At 50.9% G+C, this 21,642-nt stretch overlaps 1 protein-coding gene across 2 annotated transcripts in view; it reads left to right on the plus strand.

Moving 5' to 3' along the window:
- NOS1 (nitric oxide synthase 1) overlaps positions 1-21,642 on the plus strand; it is a 166,200-nt gene that overhangs the window by 38,470 nt on the left and 106,088 nt on the right. The window lies entirely within an intron of this gene.

Below are 21,642 nucleotides of genomic sequence, written 5' to 3' on the forward strand. Positions count from 1 at the left end.
ACAAAGGTCAGGCCACTGTCCTTTGGATCCAGCCACAGACCGTCTGGGCTGCCTTGAACTTGGGAAGTTGCATATCTGATTAATGGGGTCAGGAAGGCAGCCTACTGGCTGGTCAAGGGAAACTTGCAAATGAACCGTAATTCAGTAACACGATTTCCTTGCCCGGGGGCAGACTGAGTGTTCTGGGCCAGGAGAGGCCAGCTGCTTAGCCTGTCTGACTTGGTCTCGCTGGAGACTTGAAAGTTACTGGAGAATTGTCACCAGCCAGCACCGTTTGCTCGGGATAAAATCAGGAGAGCAGAACCGATCCCATTGGGAAGAAATAGCCTTGAACTCCCAAAGGTGGCAAAGCAGAGTAGCAGAGCCCAGGAGGCCAAGAGAATGGTCTTGTCCCTTCCTGACCCCAGCAAGCCAGGCAGGGCAGCCTTCCAGATGTGACAGAGCTCATACCCAGGAGGGATGCGGACTTACGCCCCAGCCAGGCCTGGTTCCTCATCCCACCACGGCCCCTACCTGATGGTAGGACCCTGTGCAAGCCCCAAAGCTGTGTAAGCACATTGCAAGCCCTGTACAGTGGAAATGATGATAATCCAACCCCACAGGACCCCTGAGAGGGTGATGAGATGCAGGGCCTGCGAAGCATCCCTCAGAAAGCAGGTGCTGAGCAAACACCGGCTCTTCTCGGCGTGGGGGGCGTGCCGGGCAGAGGCGTGCCGCCATCACGCTTGTCTTCCTTGTGCCTGGCACAGACGTGGCTAATCAATTAGACAATCCAGGAAGAATGCAACTGCTGGACAGGGCGAGGGCTCGAGAGATGCCAATTCAAGAGCTGGAACCATTCTTAGACGTGGAATTGCTGTGAAGTGGGTCGTGGCCCTATTTCTAAAGAAAGCTTTGGTCAAATGAGTCAATGATGTTAACTCCTTGCCTGGCAATTGTGTGTGTTTCAACCGCCTCAAAAGGACAGAGCGGCCCCGACACCAGGGAGGTAGCCAGGAGCGGGACGGGTTGGGAGAACTTGCTGCTGCTCATTGCCGAGGGCTCCCTAAGACCCCACGGGGACGTGGATTGATCTGGGATGCCTGCCATATGTCTGCTCTCCCCTAGACCCCTCTGCATGATCTGCAGTAATTCTCGACCTACTAGAAAACCCTGAAATAACGTACTTGCTGTGTGATCTGGGCAGGAAGACTTAACCTCTCTGAGCTTCAGAAAACAGGGTTCATATCAGCACCTCCAGAGCTGCCACCAGGACTTGAAGGTGACATGTGAATCGCAGTGCCTGGAGCCTGATATAAATCCTCAATTACTGGTAGCCCATTGCTATCAAAATATGTGACTCCTTAGAATGACTCTGTAACCGCTAAGAACCCCTTAGTCCCAAGGAGTGAAGTTGGTTGTTCCTTCCCAGAAACAGATCAAAGGAGCAGCTCACAGGAGGGAGGGGGGACCAGTCCTTTCAGAAGACTTAGGGTGGGCTGGGGACCAGAGAGGGAGACCCTCCCCTTGCCACCCCTAAATGTCCTCCCTGGATGCATTGTGGCTCAGATCACAGAAATCTTGGTGTTTTCCCTTCAGCTTGGCACAGGGGACAGAGATCCCCTCCACCGTAGCTCAGTGTCCACTAGTGTCCTCAGGAGAGGCACTGACAGAGGAGCAGACATATGACAGAGAGATGGATGGTGTCAGGGTCCACCAGATCTCCTGGCACCCAAGGGCAGGACCCGTGTGTGTGTGTGCGTGTGTCTATGGTGTGTGAGACACTATATCTTCGTGGGTCAGGTCTTCTAGAAGCAGCAGTGGAGTACACAGTGTTGCCAGAAGACCCTTCTTAGCCACTAGGAGGGCTGCCTATGAAGTTTGGGGGCTGCTGGCTGCAGATGGTCAGATATTCAATTCCCCTCGGCCTGCCATCTGCTGGCTGCTCTGGCTGGCCGGGAGAATTCCCCACGGGCCAGCTCTGGGCTCTGGCAAGTCGCTCTGCCCCAACCCGACCCTCAGGTGACCCTCAGACAGGGCTGTGCTCAGCAAATCAGGAGGGTGCCTCCTTCCAGTCAAGCCCCACCCATCAGCTCCTGCCAAGGTAACCGCCTCTGTTTTCCTCTCGGAGTCTGCTCCCCAGAGCTGGGGCTAAAAGAACAGAGGATTTGGCATCAGATCTACCAGGGGTCACGTCCTGGCTCCTCTGGGCATTTGCCAGGACTTGAGTTTCCACTTTCTCCTGTTTTTCCAACATCACAGGGTCATTGGGCAGATGAAACAGGAGATCACACATGTCAAGCAGGATCTCTTGACCTTGGCACTGCTGACATATCCATCTGGATAATTCTTTGAGGTGGGGGGCTGCCCTGTGCCTTGTAGCGTGTCAGGCACCATCCTTGACCTCCACCCACTACCTGCCAATAGCACCTCTCCCCCCTCCGTGACCACCAAAACGTCTCCAGATGTTGCCCCACGTACCCTGGGGATCAGGGTCACCCCCGCGGAGAATCCCTGTGCAGGGTGTTTTGTGCCATGCCCGGCATGTGGTGAACACTTGGTAGACGGAGGCTGCAGCAGACCAGCAGTCGTTTTTCGGAGTTCAAAGCAGTAGTAGGACCGCGGGGAGCTTAGAACATTGCGGGGCCGTGGTAAGTGCTCCGCAGATGGCAGCCGTGCTAGCTGTTGTCTTGCCAGAGGCCCTTTCGCGTACTTTGAAAGGAGGTTTTGAAATCTGTGGTTCACACATCACAAGCGTATGGAGAGGTATACCAGCCTGGGATGGATACAGACATGGGTACAGTTCTTAAGTAGGTGAGAGAAAGGGGCCAGGGGAGAAGGGGACTGAGAACTGGAAACGCATTATCTCATGCAATTGTCCTGATAACCCCAAGAAGTTGCTCCTCTTACGTTTCTGTTATACAGACAAGGAGACAGAGGCATTTCAGGACTTGCCATGAGCACCGTGCTGGGGGGGCCTTGCTGGGAGCCCATTCCTCTGCCCGCAATGCCAGCAGCAGCAGGTGCGTGGGGCAGCCCCTCCCAGACCTCCAGCAGCCACACCTGTTCCTTTCTCAACCTCATTGTCCCCAGAAGTGTTGTGATCCTACCCAGGGGACGTCTGCTACGCTACAGTGACCAATGGTCCTAGTTCACCCAGGACTGAGGGAGTTTCCAGTATGTGAAAAACCAAGGGGGTGGCACCTTGGTTTGCTGGTCCTTTATCCACGCCATCCAGGGCTTCTGTAGGCCAACCAGCCCCCGGGTGATTCAGACCCACTTCCCACCCGCCAGCCTCCTAATCCGCCCTGAAAAGGCAGGCTCAGGCCAGGCGGCGCGACAGCTGTTTCCTAGCTGCCTGGAAGAGCCCATCTACCCGAGGTGGGAGAATCCAAGACCAGCTGGAGGAGGCCCAGGGGCGGCAGGGTTGGGGGGAACTCACTCAGGGCCACCCAGAGAGTCAGCAGCAGAGCTGGGACTAGAGGCCAGGTCTTCTGGATAAACAGAATCATTTCAACTTCAATTTCAGGCAGACTAATGATAAAAACTGAGGTTTATCAAGCTCTTACTACACCCTAGCCCAGCGCTGGACACCTCCCTGGCATCATAGTACCGAGTGCCTGTCCTGACCTCCAAAGGTTGTTACTTTCCTTATCAAGACCATTTTACAGAGGGGAAAACTGAGGCACAGAGAAGTTCAATGGCTTGGCCATAGGCACCCAGCTGAGTAATAGTAGAGGCAATATTCGAACCCAGGATGTTGGCCACCAGATTCAGAGGAAGTAGGCACTGCCCCACAAGGCTCCTCATGGGAGCAGCCTCCTACCCAGTGCCTGGGGGCAATGCTATTGACAAGTCCGAATTTGAGACCCTTGCAGAGTACTGTGGTGTGGAACAAACACACGCACATGCGTTTCTGGGTCTTTTGTCCCCTTGGAAACTTCTCTAACACCAGAAGCGTCACAGACTTACCGTGGGGGCTCCACCCGAGGATCCCCCGAAGCAGGTGATGCTTACTTTTGATCTTAACTTGCTAGTCGTGGTGGTTCCTGCACAGTGCGATCATCGGTTAGACCTGTGGGGACAGGGGCCCCTTCCACAGCCCCTCTCTCCCCACCATGTAGAGGACCATGATCTCTCTTTATAATTCACGAGGCCCCGAGGGGTTGGGAGGCAGAGGTGAAAGGGGAGATGGTATCCATTCACAAGTCTTCCCTGAAGTTCTGTTAGGCAGCAGAGAGCCAGCCAGTCGTGAACATGACCACAGAGACAGAGACAGGCAGGCAGGCAGGGAGCCAAAAGCAGTTTACTGGGTTGGAGGTGAGCCCGGGGGACTCAGAAAACACCGAAGGGGGCACTTGTTGACCCAGTGTCAGGAGGTTGAAGAGGTCTCCTAGGGGCTGTGAATTCTCAGATGAGATATGAAGGATAAGGAGGATTTAGCCAGGTAAGGGGGATGCGTGGGAGGAAGGTGTTCTAGGCATAAAGAAGAGCTTGTGCAAAGGCCCAGGGGTTAGCCCATGCTGACAACTAGGAGTCTGTGTTCAGCTGATATGTCATGGATGGGGGAAGGGAGAGGCAGGGAAGGAGATGTGGGCAGCGGCCGCATCAGGTTGGGGACCTTAGCTCGTTCTACTTTGAGGGCAATGGAAGGTCACTGATGAGCTTGAAGTCCGGGTGGGGGGTGTGTGACAGGATGATATCTGTGTTTTAGAACATCACTCTCACTGCAGTGAGAAGAATGGATTGGCTGCGTGGGGTGAAGCTTGTGTGGACGTGGGACTGTATCTTCTTGATTCCGTGATGATCTTCAATACTTATTACAAAAGGGGGATGGGAAGGAAGGAGTAAGGAAAGAACCAACCATCATGCACTGCACCAGCATCCCAGAGGTGTCCTCTTTCGACAATAACTTAAATGTAGCAGAACGAAAATGTGGGGCTTGGGGGACACCTGGGCCACCAAGGGGTCCCACGCTCTGAAATATGCAAATCTGGTTCTGTGGTTGTTTCTGCTTTGATCCGTCCATTCCCTTTCACTCATGACTTATTCAACAATATTTCTTTTTTTTTTTTTGAGGTGCATATATATATTTTTATTGACGTATAGTCAGTTTACAATGTTGTATCAATTTCTTGTTTACAGCATAATGCTTCAGTCATACCTGAATATACATATATTTGTTTTCATATTCTTTTTCACCATAGGTTACTACAAGATATTGAATATAGTTCCCTGTTCTATACGGTATGAACTTATTTATCTATTTTTATATATATTAGTTAGTATCTGCAAATCTCGAACCCCCAATTTATCCCTTCCCACCCCGCCTGACCTCCTAGTGACCATAAGTTTGTTTTCTATGTTTGTGAGCCTGTCTCTGTTTTGTAAATAAGTTTGTTTGTCTTTTTTTTAGATTCTACATATAAATGATATCATATGGTATTTTTTTTTCTCTTTCTGGCTTACTTCACTTAGAATGATAATCTCCAGGGCCATCCATGTTGCTGCAAATGGCATTATTTTTATTATTTTTTATGGCTGAGTAGTATTCTATTGTATAAATATACCACAACTTCTTTATCCAATCATCTGTCGACGGGCATTTAGGTTGTTCCCATGTCTTGGCTGTTGTAAATTGTGCTGCTATGAACATTGGGGTGCATGTGTCTTTTTGGAATTAAGGTTCCCTCTGGATATATGCCCAGGAGTGGGATTGCTGGATTAGACAGTAAGTCTATTTTTAGTCTTTTGAGGAATCTCCATACTGTTTTCCACAGTGGCTGCACCAAACTGCATTCCCACCAGCAGTGTAGGAGGGTTCCCTTTTCTCCACATCCTCTCCAGCATTTGTCATTTGTGGACTTTTGAATGATGGCCATTCTGACTGGTGTGAGGTGATACCTCATGGTAGTTTTGATTTGCATTTCTCTGACAATGATATTGAGCATTTTTTCATATGCCTATTGGCCATTTGTATGTCTTTATTGGAGAATTGCTTTTTTAGGTCTTCTGCACATTATTGGATTGGGTTGTTTGGTTTTTATTATTAAGTTGTACGAGCTGTTTATATATTCTGGAAATGAAGCCCTTGTCAGTCCATCTTTTGCAAATATTTTCTCCCATTCCGTAGGTTGTCTTTTTGTTTTGCTTATGATTTCTGTTGCTGTGCATTATTCAGCAATATTTCTGAGCCTCTGCTCAGCCCTGAGGATTCAGCAGTGAATGAGACACACACAGCCCAAAGTCTAGTTTGTGCCCAGTCACCATTTAGCTTTACTTCCTTTCTCACCTGTTGAAAAATCAAAAAGGTTTTCTCACCAAATAGGGGATAAAAAGAACCGTATTATGGATTATGGGTCACAGTGTATGTAGCTGAGTCAATGAACTTGGGCTGGTTCCATGACAATTGCAAAATGATTACATATTTGCTCCCTTGGGCAATTACTTAGGAAGGAGGCACATGGCCATTGCCCCGGCCCCTGAGGGTTTCAAGCTGGTTTCAAGCCCAGGCATCATATGCATATGCACATGTTCTTTCTTTGGCCCACAGAGCACTATTTAAATGTAATTAGTTGCCAGAATTTAAAGCCCAGATTTCATATAAGATCTGTATTTGGAGCTTCTCTTGAGAAGCCAGAAGACCCAGTGATACTGGCCTTGCATTCCACATGGCAACAATCGGCTGGAACCACGTTATATCCACCCATTTAGACAGGACCTGTGCTCACCAATTCTCCAAGTCCCCCTGTGAGCTATTTGTGAGTCATTAACTGGCTGGCTCCTGCAGGTCCAGTCAGTCTCAGTATCTGGTTTCTCATCCATGGATTCCACCAACCACCAGTCCTGGCTTTTAGTACCCACCGGTGCTTCATTTTTCATTCTCGGTAAGTGGAATCCACGGATGTGGAATTTGTGGATGGGGAGATGTGCAACACCGAGAGCTGACGGTACTACGCCATTTTACATAAGGAACTTGAGCATCCACGGATTTTGGTATCACTGGAGGAGAGGGGTCCTGGACCAATCCCCCCATGGATACCAAGATGTGATTGTATTTGATTTTGCTATCCTTGGATTAGAGGCCAAGTTGCCTCCCCACCCAGCCCAGAAGCCCTTCCCTCTGCAGCAGAGCCTCCAAAACCCTGTGAAGTAAAAGACCTGTAGCCCAAGGAGAGAGACAAGTTGCCTCATCTGGAGGCAGGTGAAGCCCAGCCTTGCTTTTTCACACTCTGTTTTCAAACCCCAGCCCATCAAGTGAAGCCAGTTGAGGGAATAAGAGGCAGAGATTCAGGTGGTTTTCATTGCATCAAAGATGAGTGTTTTACCCAACACGGCAGCAAGGTGGTTTTAAGCATCACCAGAATTACCTTCATTCAGCCTTTGAATAGCTTGATTCTCAAGCTTCTCTGAGCTCAGAGAGTCTCTTCAATTGGCACAGGAGAGCAGAACAAGGAATAGGTGGTTCTTTGGCTTGTCTTCCGGGTGGGGAGAGGTGGAGGTCATTAATCACTTTTGGATGATTTGCTTTTACTGACGTCCAAACACTGAGTAGACGTGAAAAAGAAGTGATTCACATTCTGAAGAAGAGAATGTTTACTGAGTACCTACTGTGCACTTCAAATGCCGTCTATAAGACAACAAATCCCAAACAACATCACCAGCTCAGACCTCTTCTGAAATCTTATATATAACTTTCTACTTAACATCTCCATTCAAATGTCTCCCAGAGATTGCAAACATCATGTTCTAATCTCAGCTCCTCACAAAGAAATAGAGAGAGAGAGGGAGGGAGGGAGGGAGGGAGGAAGCCCTCTTTCACAGCTTCCCCTGCTCAGGAAACATCAACCTCATCTCCAAAGTTGTTCAAGCAAAAACTTAAAAGTTATCCTAGACCTCCTTCTTGCTCATCCACAACAGCCAATTCATCACCAAGTCTTGTTGGTTCTTTCTCCTAACTGCTCTGTGCATTGGTTAGTTAAGGTAATACTAGCTGCTACTAATAGATCCTACAATCTCAGTGGCTCAGTAGGATAGAAATGTGTTCTTAAGATCAAATAAAGTCTAATTATGGATCCACATGTTGATTCAGGGACCCAGGGACCACCCATCTTATGACTCCACAATCCCCTATGGCTTTTGCTTTCAACCAACAGACAGAAAGAGAAGGCAGGGAAGACACACCAGCTCTTGACCACGTCAACCCAGGAGTGACGCCATCACTTCTGCTCCCATTTCGTTGGTGAGAACAAGTCACGTGACCTCATCCAGACGTAAAGGACCCTGGGAAATGTAGTCTCTGGCTGGGCAGCTGCTTCCCAGCCACAACGATACACTATGGAGGTGGAGCTTTGGGGCAGCCAGCCGTCTCTGCCTCAGGTCATTTCCTTCACCCTCACTGCCACTTCTCCAGCCTAAGCCACCATCCTGTCTCACTCGGATGACTGCAACAGTCCCCTTCTAGTCTCGTGACTCCATACTTTTTCCTTCTCTGGTCTGTTCTTCACACAGCAGCCAGAGTGGTCCTTCAAACCGTGAATCAGACCACTCATGTCACTTGTCATGCTCACAATAAAATACAGACCTCCTTACTGAGGGGTACAGAGCTCTGATTAGCTTGGTCCCTGCCGCCTCTTCCACCTCATCGCGTTCTTCCCCCAACACCTACCTCCACCCTTGACATATTCTGTATCCTTGGATCACCTGTCACTGACCTTTCTCATCCTCCAAGACTCAGCTCAAACATTAGCCATTTCCTCAGAGAAGACTTTTTGATCCAATTAGGGCCCCTCCTGGGAGGGCTTTCACGGTGAATAATTGGATATTTTTTTATGTGGCTCCTTGTCTACGTCCCTTTCCCCACATGGGCTGTCAGTTCCCAGAGGGTAAGAGCGGTACCTGTTCTTGCTACTGGTGTCCCTGGCACCTGGCACATGGCCAGGCGCATAGTAAGGGCTCAATATATATTTGCCGAGTGAATGGATGAATGAATGAATGATTGACATGATGTCATTGACTCCCAGGCACAATCCGATGCAGAAGGTTCTATTATCATCCCATTTTACAGATGAGAAGATGAGGGTCGGAGACAGGAGGTGGTTTTTCTCAGGTCACACAGCAAGAAAGTGGTGAAACTACAGCAGAAGTCTCGTTCTAGCTGGGCCTCTGCTTAGCATTCCCACTGGGGGTACTCTAGGAGACTTCCTTTGTCTCCTCCCAGACCTTCCATCCCCCTTGCACCTTCCAGAGCCCTGGGACGCTCACCACTGCTTCTCACCTCCTCTGGATCCTGAGCGGGCAGAGATCACGGTAGACACCTCCCCCGAAACAGTCAGGGTAAGAAAGGGATATGTGTGCAGACTGTGCGATAGAGGATTTATAGAGGGTCTGTTTACAAAGGGGTGATCAGGGTCAAAGGAAACCAACAAGGGGCAATGGAGGACCCAAGGCTATGGGGACCCTCAAAGAGCAAGAGGAGGGAGCCACTAGCAGGACCTGGGGAGTGAGCGGGGTGGAAAGGACTGCCTTTAAGTGAGGGGCACGTCTACAGCTCCTCCCTCCAGTTCTCAGGGAGGAACCCAGGAGGAATCAACCCAACCTCACCGTCCTCCCACCCCCATTGTTGTGCTGATGCTTCCCATTGGCTGAATCCAGCCGGACGCTGAAGACGAGGGACTTGGCTGACTGGGTCAGCCTCCAGTGGCACCAAACCAGGTGCAGGGGCCGGGTGAGTGGACCTGGAGAGGCAAACAGACAACAGGCAGCCCACAGCCCTACCAGGCTGAAGGATGAGACGTGGCCCCAGCCAACAGGGTTTCTTTGGTTTCAAGCTCTGGCAAAACTCCAGCAAAGGAAGGAACAGATTGGAGGGATTCAGGATAATTCTAAGATTTAGAGGAAAAGCTAAACAACTGAGCTTTAGAGGCAGGAACGTGAGCTCCAAGACAGCCTGTGAATGGGGGACTCCCCAAAGAAAACTGGGGTGTTGTTACCAGAAGAAGGGATGCAAATGCTGGATCCATCCTCAAAATGAGAGCTGTCCTCCCAAGACTCACTCCTACCAAAGGAAAATAGAGCCAAGGCAGTTGAGATGCTAATACCTCAGCAGACCTCAGAAAGATGACCCACTGGGGCTCAGTCACCATTTGTGGGCTGGAAGAGTTAATGAACCAAGGGATGCTAAAGAATATCTGGGCTTTATCCAGAGGGCACTGGGGATTTCATGTGCTTCAAGCTCCGGAGGTGACATGCTCAGATTTGCATTTTGGAGAGGTGTCTCTAATTTGGGTGGAGAGACTGGATTGCAGGGGGCAGGAAGCCTGCTGGGGCTGACGGAGTGTCCCAGGTGAGGAAGACGGCAGCTCAGATTAGAAAGTGGTCATAGAGCAGGAAAGACAGGGCTCCATCCAGCAGTGTGGGGGTTGGAGGCACAGTCAGAACCTTTGAGACTATAAACATGCGACCGTTGATCAAGCTGCTAAACGTAGCTTACAGCCCCATCGGTGGGCGTGGGTCAGGGGCTGCAGCCTGGGGTGTCAGTAACAGCAAATGTTGGCAAACTCGTCAGATGCTGTGGCCACTTCTAATCATTCATTATGGCTGTTGACTCTCCGAGCTAATCCCATGAACCAACCCGAATAGCCCTCTACCTGCCAGTGTGATGGAGGCCCAATCCCTGACTCCAGGGAGCTTCCATTCTCCTGGCACAGGGAAAGGGGCATAGGGATAACCTTGCCACCTGAAGGAGTAAGAGGGTATCACCCAGAATCACCCAGAAGATGCCAACACCCTTCACACAGCATTTCTGGGGAGTGCCCAGCAGCCCAGAATTAAACTGTGGCTCCAGAAATGTGAACTTCATCCGGCTAAACCCTGAGCCACACAAAATTCAGCAGGGGAAAAGGGGAAATCATTCCACTTTTGGCAAAATACAACCTCCCAGGGGTACTGAATGTGCCCTCACTTGCAGGGCTTTGCATATTTCTGGAGGAGTTGCTCGCCCTCCTCCCCACGCACCTTCCCTGGTTAACTCCGATCTTCTCCAGACCTCAGCTCAGAAATTATACCCACAGGGTAGGAGTTCCTTTGCCCCAGGCTGGGTAAGCATGCCTCTTCTGTGCTCTCCCCGCATCCTCCTGTCATCGCCCTTAACACACTGCAGGTAATTGCATGTCCTTGAGCAAGTTCCTTAACCTGAGCCTCTGTTCTCCCTTCTGGAAAATGGGATTATAATAGTGACTTCCTAACAGGGACTCCGTGAGCCTTCAGTGGTGTGGCCCTTACAATGCACCTAGCACGGTGCCCGCAGCAGAGGAAGCAGGCAGTATTAGCTGCTGCTGATTTTAGCCCTTTCTGCAGCATCTCCCCCCAGACCATGTATTTCCAGTGCTGTGTGATTTGCCAGGACCTCAGACAGCCCCTCCTGGATTCCGGCAGTGCTCCTCCTAGTATTGATCAAAAATCAAGGATGCCTTCCCCTCGGAGGTGTTAATTGGCCCAAGTACTGTGTGCTCTGGGGACCTAACAGATTTCTGAATGAAGTCATTGATACCTTTCCGGCAGCATCATCTCAGGGAGGGGTCAGCAGTGTTTGAAGTACTTGGAAAAGTTTTCTTTTATGTGGGAGATGCTGTTCTCATCTGTGGTATCATTCATTGGCTGGAAAGCTGAAGATTTTACTTCCTGTAAAATTCACCAACCCTTTCCTGAACACCAGCGGTGTGCACATCCTCCCAGATGCCTTCCCTGCCCCGTCATCTAAAATTACCCTTGGCCCCCGGTCCCCTCTCTGCCCCCTTTGCCCTGCTGCTTTTGTCATGGCATTTGTCACAGTTTAATGTTATTTCCTTACTTGTGGGATTTTTATACTATTTGTGTCTTGACTGGTTTACGTTCAGCCGCCCCAACCATGAATGTCAGCTCCGTAAGGTCTGGGACCGGGTCTCTTGCTCACTGCTGTGTCCCCGCAGCCTAGAACGAACCGTGGCTGCTCATTGAATATTTATCAGGTATATGAATGCAAAGTACTGGGCGAGGCATTTCGCAGGGGAAAAAAAAATGAGTAAGAAGATGTGGATTCTGGCCTCAAAATGCTTATTCATTGGGTGATCACGGAAAGATTTGGGAAAAATAATTACAATTCTTGGCTGTGTTCTAAGAAAGAAGCCTTAAGATTCTCTGGGAGGCAGGGCCTCGTACACTGACTGCAGTTAAAGTTTCACAGGCTTCTTTGTTTACTGTCTGTTTCTCTGATGGCTTGACTCTGGGCCGTGTGCTGACAGCAGGGTCCATGTCTGTCCGGTCAATCTGGCCACAGGATGGCCCATCCTACTATGGTAGGAGTTTAGTTAATGTCTTAGTTTAGTTGGAGTTCAAGTTCCCCAAGGCAGACCCTGGGGCACTAGAGTGCAAGGAATTTCTTTGGGACGTAAAAACAGGAAACACCACGAAGAGAGTGTGGAGGCCAGACAGGGAGGGGAAGGAACCAGAAGAAGTTGCGTTATCAGGCAAGTTACCACTGTGGGCAACCGCAGCTGCGTTCTGTGGGGGCGCCCTGGGAGCCAGTGTAAACCACGTGTCTCCAAGTTCCCCCACTCGGGGGTCTGGGGAGTTGGGGGACTCCAGCTCCTGCCTGGCATTGGTTGAAGGCACTTCAAGGGGGAGAGGTTAACAACCCGACATTTCTTCTGTGAAAGAGTTGTAGGTGCTGCCAGCTGGAAGTTGGACCAGTATGTATGAGAATGGTGGGTGCCAAGGACACAGGGGTGGGGCACTGCCAAAGGCACTACAGGAAATATTTATTGAGTGAATGAATAAATGAATGACATTGGTAATGGAACATTGGTTGAATCCCTACTAACTGCCAGGTGCCTACTAGCCATTTGTTACTGTGATTTTCAAAGCTTTTGAAAGGCAGGTAGTTGGTGGGGCTCAGAGAGGTTGGGTAACTTGCCCGAGGTCACACAGCTAGCAAGAGGCAGAGCCTGGATTTGGCCCAGTGTTTGGCTCCAGTACCCACGCTCTCTCTCTTTTTCATAATGTTAGCTGGTGGGATTCAACAGTAGTGTGGATACTCTGGGCTAGAAAGTTCCAGAAGGGCCCAGATTTTTCTCATTCATCCTCTTTGTCTCTCTCTTCTTTTTGACTCCATGTCTGAGTCAGCCCAGCCTTGTCCCCAAGTCCAGTCAACACACCCCTTTGCCCCGAGGTCACTCCAGCCCTCTAATGCTTTGCCTCAGCTGGAATTTCCCTGTAAGATTAGTGGACTTTGGAGTCCAATAAACCTAGGTTCAAATTCTGGAGTTGCCACCGCTTAGCTGTGCGTCCTTGAGCAAGTAATTCTACCTCTCTGGACCTCCATTTCCCCAGAAAGTAGGCCAGTAACACCCAATTTGTCAAGTGGCTGTGACGATTAAGGAAGGTTAGCACGGCCCATAGGAAGTGCTCTAGAAATGGTAACCATGGTGATCTTGAAGAAGGGATGCTTGGCTTGTCAGTTGCTCCCCCACCTTTCTGTGCCCCACACTGCTCCCTCTCCCCACTTCCTTCTCAACATCCGCGACCATCATGTAGTTAATTACATAGACCCCGAAGCCAGTCTTCCTGGTTCAGACCCTGGCTCTGCCACTCACCAAGTGGATGAGAGGTAATATACATGATGTGCTAACACGTGGGAAGTGCTAACGTGCTCCTGAGCGTATGGATGGGTGGATGGGTAGGTAGACGGGTCGCAGGATGAAAAACTGCAAGGAAGGCTGTGCTTTTGAAACTCTATTTCCAGAAGTCCTAAGTGCTCGGGGGCTCCCAGGAGGAGGGCAGGCAAGCGGGGGTCGTGCCCCCTCCCCCACGATTCCTAAGCAGTTCCTCTTTCACGTATTTTATATCTTGGCTTCTGCATACAATTCCATTTGAAAACTTTTAAGAATATTGCCAAGTTTCAAAACAAGTTTGAACATCAGTGATGTAGAGAAATGATTCTCAAACTTAAAAAAAAAATGCATCCAAATTCCAGGAGGCTTGTCCAAACACACATTGCCAGACCCCACCCCCAGAGCTGCTGATTCATAAGTCTGGGGTGGGTCCAGAAAATCTGCGTTTCTGACTCACTCCCGGGTGATGCTGATGCTGCTGGTCCGGGGACCAGACTTTGAGAACCACTGTAAGAAATTATCCTGATTCCTCCATGCAATTAAGTTTAACTACTGAGTGGCTGGAATGTGCCAGGAAACTGCTAGGCATATTGGAGAATATTTGAAATGGACTCAGACATGATCTGTACCCCTCAAAGAACTTCTAATTTCAAAACAGAGATGAGGCTCAGAAAGGGTCATTAACTGGCCTAAGGTCACACAGCTAGGAAGTAGCAAAACCCAGGACTGACTCTGAAGCTTTTAAATCACACTGTAAGCTTGCACACTCCCCTCTCCTCCACAATTAGGGAAGAGTATAAGACAGTTTGCTCAAGTGTCAGTTTGAATAAATCAAATGCCACAACATATGAAGCTAATGAAACTCTGGGCTGTCAGGCTGGGGAGAAGGAAGTGGGTTCTCTCATTATGGCTTTAAAAGTCAGAGTCAGGTCAACAGGATCCCTTCCCGGGGTTCAGGGAGGCACAGGGTACCCAGTGCCCACCCGCTAGCAGGCTGAGTTGTCACTGCTCAGGGACTGGGCGCTTGTGTGATTTCCCCACCGGACTGAGTGGTCCAGGAGCCAGAAATCCTGTCTGCAGGCCTCAGCTGCCCCAACCCCTGGCACGGTGCCTGGCACATGGCCCAACAAAAAAGAGGGGCTGGGACTGTCTATTAAATGGACAACGGAAGATGCCACGGAGAGCTTTCAGACCTGTCGTTCTCAAGTTTGTTCAAATGAAAGCTAAGTGAGGAAGGGAGATAATAGTCTAGTCAGATCAGAAAAAGATCAAAGCAGAATGGAAGGGGAGACACAGCATCCTTTGCCCTCCGCCTGCATGACTGGCAGCCCCAAGATACTGCCGCAGAACCCCAGAACATAAGAGGAAGCTGTGCTCCCATCCAGCCCCATTCCTTTTATAGTAGGGGAAATAAGAGACCCCAAGAGGGGAGGGGCTTTGCCCAAGGTCACATACACAGTGGATGGAGGACAGAGTCAGATGGGAAGTCATGTCCCTTGACCCCGGTGTTGGTTGCTTTCTGGAATACTGAGCTGGAATTGTACCTGCTCCTCACTCTGCCACCTCCCCGTTACCTTCTCCTGGGGACCAGTCTCAGAATTTTCCTTAATTCTTAGAAATGAGCCCAGGAGTGTCACCGTTACTGTGCAGTCCCTGGTATGATGGGAGGATTGTAAGCGAAGGCTGCTTTGATGGGGGAGGGGGTGGCAATGTGGCTGAGATGCTGTGTCACTGAACTCCAAGTGCCTGCAGGCTGACGATGAGGACCCTGCCCAGCTCACTGGGGTGGACTTACTGCACAGAATAGCCAACCTGAGACTTACTGCACAGAAAGGCCACCTGCCTCAGTTTCCCCTGAGGAACTTGCTAAAAAATACAACCTCTTGAGTCCCACATGAGACAGATTCAAAATCGGTGGAGGTGGAGTCCAGAAGCAGTAGTCCTTTCCTCTCGCCATCTTTACACATCTGACAGTTTAAGAATCTCTGCTTTTTTGGTTCTGATTAAGACCTCCCTTGCACTCAAACACCTCCACTCTCAGATGCTGAAATCCACTCCTTTGGTTAGAGTTCTTGCCCTGGTGGCCAAAGTGGTTTAGCTTGGTGGAACATTGCTTTGAAAATATTTGCATGTCAGTGCCTTTAGGCGGGACACTCAGTCCAGTTAGCCACAGGCCCCACTACTCCCTAATGTCTCTGACCCAGCCCAGTTCATCTGTCCCCTGGTAGCACTGGCTTCTCCCTGCTATTGCCTTCAAGATGCAAATCCTTTTTTTTTTTTTTTCATTTTCTTAGAATTGTTTTATTCCTATAAGGTCAGTATTAATGTCTTAGCTTTTATCCCCCCTCCTTTTTTTTTTTTTTTTTTTTTTTTTTTTTTTGGTGTACAGCATAGTGATTCAGTTATAAGATGCAAATACTTTGATTTCACCCCAGTGGGACAGGTCATCAGACACTCTAGGTTTAGTAGATTCTGAGATATGGTGCCTTGAGTTGGGATGGGGTTCAGGGGGATGAACAGCAAACCTAGGACTCCTTCCTATTTTTCAGTTGGTTCCCTCTGGTGCTGGAGATCCCCACCCTTCCTCTCCCTCACACCCTAATGCCCCTTCCCTCACATCTTTTTCAATGCCTCCTCTATGGACAGATGCAACAAGACAGGGCGGCAACCAGAAGATATAAACAGCCCGCATGGTGGCACAGCACTGTCATCCCACTCAGGTCAGCCCTGCATAGCGGGGACCCAGGCCTGGAGGTACCCAAAGCTGAGTAAACAGAAGCAGGGACCTACCCGGCAGGTCTCAGGAAAACTGGAAGGCTACAGTGAAGGGTTAGCGCCATCTGTTGGTCATTTGGGGAACTGCCTCTCTGCCGCATTGGCTGCGAAGGGCAAAGCGCACCAGCAAACTTGCCCGCAGGGTTTCTCAGGCAAGAAGTTGCCTCCTTTTTGCCCATTAGAGTGCCCTGAGAGACCATCTGGTTCAGTTGCTCTTAACCTTTTCCATGTCTCAGCCTTCTTAAAAAGCCACCAGAGATTACAAATCCTCTACTCCAGAAAAATACACTTGTGCTTGATTTTGATATAATTCCGTGTAGTTGGCCGTCCTCTGGTTAAGATTACTTTCTGAGACTAAGAGATGCCAAAGGGTTTGCCCAAGCTCACATAGCCCATTAGGGCAAAGCCAGGTCTGAGAGCCAGAAGTTCCAGCTTCAAATCTAGTGCTTCTTATGCTCAGGCTGCCTCTTTAAGCCTTAAAGGGCTCCTCCCTTTCTTCCCTGTCAGAATCCTTCCAATGCCTGTGGGATGTATGACCACTCAGCATCCATGGTGCTCCCCCTCCCTCCCTGGGGTTCTAGGCTCTCAGACAGCCCTGTTTCCTTCAGCCTGGTCCTATTGGCCTGCCACCCCCCAGAGCCCCCAGGGCCACCGTGGTCCTGAGCTGGGAGCCACAACAGGGATCTGATCAGCCACTGACAGTTGCCCTGGGTTGAAGTGCCAAACCCCTGGACCTTGACCTGGGGACAGCCATCTCCAAGGGCCCTCCCACAGGGCTATGCCTCTTATCCTAACTTTTCAAAACTGACCCACAGGCACTATCCCTCATAAGCACATCTGCGTGACTTCCCCAGCCAAGCATCCAGGGGTGGGGTGGAAAGCTGAATTCTTTTGCAGAATCAGAGGTCCTGGGTGCGTGGGGTGGGGATGGGAGGAGTCGGGTGGGGGCTATTTAAGGGAGGGGATCTATGCCCAGAGGGAGCAGGAGAGGCACCCCCTGGGTCTTTCAACACCCTTTGTGGGCCTTCAACTCAGGACAGACACGGAGGCCAAGGGGCATTACCCGGGGATGAAGGAGTGTGGGGGATACTGAGTGATGGATCAGGGATGGCTGGGAGGGTTTAACGACATCATGCACAGAGTTTTGTACACAGCTGATGGGTAATGAGGAAGAGCTATCATCATCGCATAGCTGGACCCCAGGAAGATCTTCATTCATTCATTCAACAAACATCTATTAGGTTTTGGGTTAGAACAGAAGTTCTCAAACTTGAGTGTGAAACAAGACCATGTAGAGAGCTTGTGCACAGCACAGATCCCTGGGCCCCCACCTGAGTGTCTGGTTCAGCAGGTGTAGGGTAGGGGCCCAAGGACTGGCATTTCTAATAAGTTCCCAGGGGATGCGGAGGCCTCTGGTCCAGGAAACATGCTCTGAGAAGCACTGGCTTCAAGTGACAAATGAGACAGAACTGCCATGCCCTTGTGGAGCTGTGTGATGAAAGAGAAGATGCAGGGTGCTGTGGGAGCTCAGAGAAGGGGCTTCTCCAAAGAGTGGATGTTGAGGCTAAGTAGACCTGGCTCAGTAAAGCATCAGAGGGTGGGGAACGTTTGGTTAAACGCTTACTGAGTATATACTAGGACCCCTCTCCCATCTCTCATCTCGTCCTGCCAGTCAATGAGAGGGAGGCCAGAGTCACCCCATTTTACAGATGGGAAGCTGAGGCTCAGAGAGGCCAAGGACCAGTCCCAGATCACAGGGTGAGAAAGCAGCTGCCATTTCTCTGGAGGAGGCGGTCAGCAGCCACACCCCCTCTGCTGCTTCTGCCCTGCACCCCCATGCCCCACTCCCCTGGGGGAGCTGCCACCTTGACATGGCTGCAGGCCCAGCCAGCCGCACTCTGCCTGCCCCGCTCCGCCCAAGCCCTTCAAGTGTTTTCACTGCTGGGTGAATTCAGCAGATGCCTTTCGATCTCAGCCTATTAAATTAGCCCCTCTCTGCAGCCAAAAGAAGATAATTATGTTTTCATTAGCCCTGGATAATGTATTACCCCCTCGGTGGCGGCAGGTCGGTCAACCTCCTCCTTCGCTCTCCTTCACTTGGCTGCACCAGAGCGTTCGGCTCCCCTGGGCCCACCTCTCAACTGCCGGGTGGGGACCAGTTAGGGTCCAGGGCCGCAGAGAGCAGGGAGAGGGGACAGCCTTTCTCCAACTAGGAGAAGCACTTTCCCACCTACCATCCACAGGGATGGAGGCTGTGGGCCCAAGAGAAGAGCCTGTGACCATTTATGGAGACCTTGTTCTGTGCTGACCCCTGGCTGGCTCTTAGCTGCTTGAGTCCCACAGTGCTCCTGGAGAAGGTGGCACTATCGGTGTCTCCCCCGGACACCAAGGGGGTCCTGGTGGAATCAGGTTACAGTGAATGCCCAAGCATTCTTGAAGGTAGGAAGACTTGAGAGGGCACCACGCCCGAGCAGCTTTTGGGGGACTGGCCCTCTGAGTAGTCTGAGGGTCACCACGTGGCTATGAGGCTCTGGTCTTTTAGTGCCAGTTTTTGAAGCCCTTTGGGGTCACTTCCCAGCACAAGCAAGGCAGGGTGGCCCGGACGCTAGACACTCCCCTGCCACCCCAAAAGAGGGCTCCGACATTGTCTCAGTCTTTCTCCACAAGGCAGCAGTGGGGAGGCAAGAAGACCCCACCTTGGGGTCAGTAGGACTGAGTTCTGATGGCTGCTTTTACCACCAATTAACTAGAGCAAGTCATTTTGCCTCTCTGAGCCTCTGCTTTCGCTTCTGTAAAATGGGAATGAAAAAAGCAATCATCCCTTAACAATTTCTATAATGAGCCAATGGGCTATGCCTAGAAAACGCTTGGCTTAAGACTGGCAAAATGAGGACTCGAAACAAGAAAGCCGTTGTCCTCTCCACCATGACAACCAGTGCTGTCACTAGTCCCCTTAATCCTCCAGAACCAACTAGACTAAGGGACTGACTAAGAGACTGTCTCTGTCTCTCTCTCCTCCTCTTTTTCTGCCTCTCCTTCCCTCCCTCTCTTCTCCCCTTTTATTCTCTCTCTCTGCCTATCTCTCTGTGTCTGTTTCACACACACACACACACATACACACACACACACAGGACCCCTCATGGTAACTGACTCCCTCCCTGGGCTCGGAAACCCTATCTTCCCAAACTGCTGTCCTGGAGCTGCATTCCCGTACTTTGCTCTCAACCGCACCAGGACACCTGCTGGCGAGAACACAATTGGAGGAGTGGGATTTCTGTCCCCCTCTCCCTGAACCAAAGCCAACTCTGCCTTCTGTGGGTACAGTCCAGCCTTGGCCCTGACCCCACTGTCTCGTGGCTGCCGATCCCATACCAACCACCCTTCTCCACAGATCAGAGCAGCTGGTGCTCCGGGAGAGAAGGTGCCCCCACCCCAAGCTGAACCCACACAGGCAGGCACACACAGTAGCTGTTTTGAGCAGGTGAACGGCCAGCCCAGTGGAAGAGCAGCTTCCCTTCCTCTGGCTTCCTGCTTTTCCCCAGTTGCCATGGTAATTGAGGGGAGCAATGTTCTGAGTCTGACTCTGACACCACGGAAGCCCAGCACTCAACTTTGAAATGGTTCGGGCAGGGGAAGCTGGGTCCAGCTGGAAGAACACAGCTCCAGCCCCGCTTCCCTGGGATGCTCCATCCAGCCTTTACGTCCCCGTTCTTATTCTCATCACCGTTATTCTTATTTTGGGCTCCTGTTTACTGAGCATTTACTATATGTCAGGCACTGGGCCAAGGGCTTTGCTGGCATCACCTCCTTGTACGCATCTTCACAACAACCCCAGGCCCATTTCACCACTGGGGAAAACTGAGGCTCTGAACCTTGTGCTGCATGGCACAGTCAGGAGGTGGCAGAGCCCTGGGGGCTGAGGGGGTATTTCTTGTGTCTTCTTTCCGGCGTGCTGAAGACGAACAGACCTCCACACATGTCCTCCTCCACCAACTTCTCCATTCTCTCCTCCCATCCTCATCCTCCACACCCCTCTTCCTGCCTCCAAAGTCACACCCCTTTCTCCTGTGCTTGTCTTGCAAGACGATCTGAAAAGCATTTATTAGTGACAAAGGGTGGTGCTGGTGGGGGATTCCTCTTTGCGGCTTTCCTGCACAGCTCAGAGCCTGAGTGGGCTTGCTCCCTTCAGCAGGGCTGGGAGGGGGAAGATGAAGGCTCCCAGAGCCAGGTGCTGAGAGAGAGAGAGAGTGTGTCTGTGTGTCTGTGTGTCTGTCTGAATTCTCTCTTTCCTTGGTTTTCCCCCATTTCCCCAAGAGCGTGTGAGCAGCAGCAACAGTGAAATGCAAAATCCTCTGCAATCTGCCCAGGAAAAGACAGCTTTTGAGCCGGGTTTATATGGTTACCCATATGTTAGGGCCCCTAAGAAAGAAAGGAAAGCTTGGTTCTCTGCATCCGCCCCTCCTCCCAGCCCAGCCCTGGGCCTCTCCCTGCCTGCAGGTCTACCAGGCTACAGGTGAGCCTATCCCCTCCGTCCTTCCTCCTCCCCAGCTGCCAGGCCTGAACGCTGCTCCTCCAGGGAAGACCAGCTCAAGGCAACATCTCCAGAACTGGCTGCCTCTCTCCCTGTCTCCCACCCAAGAGCCAGGCCCAGAACTCAGGCTCCTGGGGCTTCCAGCCCTGTCCGGCATGAAAGCCAGTGTGTTCCACTGTCCCATTAAGGAGTGTTATCCCAACCCTGATGTAGAGGCAGGAATAAGCAACCCTTCCTCCCGTGAGGTCCTCTCTGCCTGCTGAAAGAGAGCTGCCCTGTGGCTACTACATTTAGACCCCTCCAGGCTCCCAGAAATTGTCAAGGGGTGTGTGTGTGTTTGTGTGTGTGTGTGTGTGTGTGTGTGTGTGTGTGTGTGTGTGTGTGTGTGTGTGTGTGTGTGTGTTTCCTGATAGAAAAAAATGGAAATTAGGTTATATAAAAGATGTATGCTTTGGAGCCCAGAGCGGCTCTTTTAATGAGGGTTGCGACGTCTCCCGCCCCACACCCATAAACCAGCCGGGTTGGACGTCACCGCTAATTCGTTTCAGCGATGATAGGATAAAGGAGGGACATTAAGAAATAAATTCCCCCTCACGACCCTCGCTGAGCTCACGGCTCCGTCCCTACATATTTACGCCGCGTTTCCAGCCGCCGGGCGAGGAGCTACTTAGCGCCGCGGCTCCTCCGCGGGGCGGCCAGGCGGCGAGA

The sequence above is a fragment of the Camelus bactrianus genome, chromosome 32, assembly GCF_048773025.1.
Source record: "Camelus bactrianus isolate YW-2024 breed Bactrian camel chromosome 32, ASM4877302v1, whole genome shotgun sequence".
Lineage (NCBI taxonomy): Eukaryota > Metazoa > Chordata > Mammalia > Artiodactyla > Camelidae > Camelus > Camelus bactrianus.